Source organism: Vicia villosa, unplaced genomic scaffold (genome assembly GCF_029867415.1).
Source record: "Vicia villosa cultivar HV-30 ecotype Madison, WI unplaced genomic scaffold, Vvil1.0 ctg.002084F_1_1, whole genome shotgun sequence".
Taxonomy (NCBI): domain Eukaryota; kingdom Viridiplantae; phylum Streptophyta; class Magnoliopsida; order Fabales; family Fabaceae; genus Vicia; species Vicia villosa.
Genome location: NW_026705833.1, coordinates 40,893 through 44,329, shown reverse-complemented (window position 1 = coordinate 44,329; position 3,437 = coordinate 40,893). Strand labels below are relative to the sequence as shown.

At 34.9% G+C, this 3,437-nt stretch overlaps 1 long non-coding RNA gene across 1 annotated transcript; it reads right to left on the bottom strand.

Annotated features, from left to right (window-relative positions):
- Window positions 1-336: 336 nt before the first annotated feature.
- Window positions 337-2,380, bottom strand: LOC131637781 (uncharacterized). The gene is made up of 2 exons (XR_009294477.1): window positions 1,924-2,380; window positions 337-811 (listed from the first exon to the last, which is right to left on the bottom strand). It is a non-coding gene; the product is annotated as an uncharacterized LOC131637781 (long non-coding RNA).
- Between the last annotated feature and the right edge of the window lie 1,057 nt (window positions 2,381-3,437).

Sequence of the window (3,437 nt, the reverse complement as noted above, 5' to 3'; positions counted from 1 at the left end):
TTGTGCATAGAGTTTAGCATAATAAAAGTGTTACTTTAATTTGAAATTAAGTTGGTCTTGCAATTAATTTTGACTTCTAATTAGTCCATTTAATTAATGAGTTAATTTCTTTCAAATTTGCATGATTATTCACTTAAAATAACAAAGTGTCATTCACATTGAAAAGAATGGTCTTACTTTTCTTCACTCTAAGGTAATTTGAATTAAAGGGCTATTGAGAATATGGAGTCTTAATTTCATAATACGTGACACATGCCATTAGGTGCTCAAAGTGATTTTGTCACCTTGAATTAAGTTACCATTTAATTTTTACAAGTTCATATTGCAAGACTAAAATTTCATGTGTCCATTAAAAAGACAAACAGTGAGTAACTTTTGAAATGGAATGAATATTCAAATACAACCACAAGCATGTTTATCATTTCAACACAAGTTTCATGCCAAGCTTTTGAAGGTTACATACAGTGGACAACCAAAAATGAATACAATGCTTAAATTTCCAATTTGTTCTACAAAGATGATGCAAAGAAGATGATACATGATTCAACCATCAAAGTGATACAAGGTCTCTAGTTTGCAAGGTTCCGAATGGATACAAACTAATTTAAATGACAAGTTTTTTTTCTTAAACTACAAGAAAGTTAGTTATCCATTCAATTCAAGACTCATTGGGCACATAAGTTCAAACTTCACAGTGCTACAAATTTAGATACAAGTCTTGAATCATGAATCACTTGGTACCAACTACTAATTGGCAGCATCCTTGAGTTACCATGTCAATAAGCTTGGCCTTTCTTTGTACATCTAGAAGCTGTGCAAAGAATTAATATCAGAGAAATTGTTAAGCACCAGCCAAGAAGAAGTAAATACAAGCAAGAAATGTATACAAGAAAACAAGCATCGTGTTTGCAAAGAAAAGGAACATGAATTCAAGCAAGTTCACTACTAATGCACTTCATAAACATGTCTAAACACAGTAGCTCAAATGAATATTATGACAGTCCAATAAAAGGAAAAGAAAGCTCAAATGAATGATGTCAAGAAGTCACAATTGTCATATACAGTTTGAAGAATTGAAGGAATTATTTGAGTGTGCAAGGTGTAAGCTATGTCAGCCGTGGGATTAAAGTATCGAAAATACAAGCTATCAATTGTTTCTAGAAGACGAGTCTTTGTTGATTTTTTTTGAATCACGAATTGCTGCAACTCACTTAAGTCACGAGTTCTCTCATTCCTTGATGCACAAATTGAAAGCCTGGAAATGAGGAAGTTCTAATCCACCTCATGCATAATTTAAGTCAATTCTGAAACTCCTGAAATTTCTCTAACAGCTCAATTCCTCACTCCCTCAATTTTCCAGTCAGCTCACGATTCCAAGGTTTCACAATTCACAACTCAAAAAGCCTGGAAAATAGGGACCCTTAGCCACATCATTCCACGGTTTTTTCCACGGTTTCTCAAGTCAGACTCTCAACTCCTGAAAAATCTCAAGTCACCACTACTCGTCCAAGTCACGATTCATTCAGTTTCCTCAGTCAAAACTGAATTCCCTAAATTCACTCAGTCCACCCTCAACTCCTGATTTCTCTGAGTCAAAATTACTCCCTAAAATCTCTCCAAACCTATCACACGTACAAATCTAAACCTTCACTATATAAGGTACTCTAACTCATTCATCGGGCACAAAAGAAAGTTGGCTCACAGATACATAGCACTCAAAAGAAATCCCCCAAAAACCTATTCACTTAAAGCTCTCACTACCGAGTAATTGAGGCTTCACTCTGAAGCTCCGAATTGCTCAGAGCTCAGCCCCTGCGTACCGATAATTTCCGAAAGCTACAATACAACTACTAACGGCAGAAGGATTCGCAGAAGAGAAAGAGAAGCAGATTAGCAAAAACAAAAAGAGCAAAAGAAACTCACCGAAGGGGCTCGCCGGCGCCGTCGAACCAGGTACTTCGAATCATTCTCTTCACGATTTTTTTTTCATGCCATGTCGTGTGTAACTGTATGCATAATCGTAGATCCAATATGATTTGGTAATTAGCTTCAAGAATAGTGTTCGATTTAGGATTTTTTTTGAAATTTAGGGTTCAAGGTTTGGTTTGATTTGAAGGGTTTAAGCTTGGAATTAGTAGAATCTGATGCCATATTTGGGTTTAGAAGATAGGAATTAGTAGGGAGGGGGTCGAATTTTGATGATAGGACTAAATCGCCGCTGCCGCCACCGTAGGGAGATTTCCGGCGCGGCGGCCGTTTATTTTCCGATGAGTCTTATGTGAGAGAGAACAAATAGGGAGGAGAGAGAAAGGTTAATAAGTGATAGAAGAGGATTTGAGTTCTGGGAGAATTTACGATTCATCAATATAAACTTATCCATTTTCATTTGTTTAGAAAAATATCAATACATAGTCCCTAGTTTAATTATATTTAGAATTATTAATTAGAATTCGTTAGCTTTAATTAATTTCAAATAAATAATTTTATAAATTTAATTAAGTTTGTTTTTTTTTAGAAATGTATTTAGGTTTACCTTTATTAGTTTTATTATTTTTTTATTTTTACTATCGTCTCACATTATTTTTTTTATCACATTTTTTTTTTTTAGTTTATTTATTTGGTAGTTTGTTATTAATTAGTACTTTATTAAAACATTTTTCATAAACATTTTTGTGGCCCTTTTTTTTCTTCAAGATATTTTTAATAAACTTGGTGTGAAAAAGATTGGTTGAACACCATTTGTTCCTCCAGTTCCAAGTATTAGACCGTTGGTTGTTTTAGACTTATGATTTAATATTTGTCCTCCATGCACAATAAACTCTAATAAGTGAAACTTGTTTCACCTCACCATTTTAATAAAGAAAACTTTTTTGGATGAAAACAATTGGTTGAACATATTTTGTTCCTCCAATTTCTAGTATTTGGATCGTTTGTTGTTCAAGACTTGTGGTCCAATACTTGTCACCTACATAAAAAAAAACAACAACTTAAACTCATCAAACTTCTTTTTTCGCCCTTGTGCGACTCTTCGAAAACATTTTCAAAACGAATGTGTCTTAGCCATTTTGACACGAAGAACGAACACATAGACTTAGCCTCTCAGACGAGCAAACAAGTCAAGGTTCAAACGTTCGAAATGTCTAATGCATCATTCTTCTAAAATCAACCAACAAACCCGTGGTTTTTACCCCGAACTACGGAGCTCTGACTTTCCCATTGCACGAGGGAATACGTAGGCACAAGACACGACGTCTTGGCGAGCCCAATAAACTAAAAAAACTTTCTTTTCTCTTTCTTAAGTAGAAGATTGCAAACATTTTATGATAGTACTCGAACGCAAAATTAACTAAATGGGTCCCGTTGAGTACAACGGACGTGAGGGGTGCTAACACCTTCCCCTCGCGTAACCGACTCCCGAACCCGATATGGTTGCGATG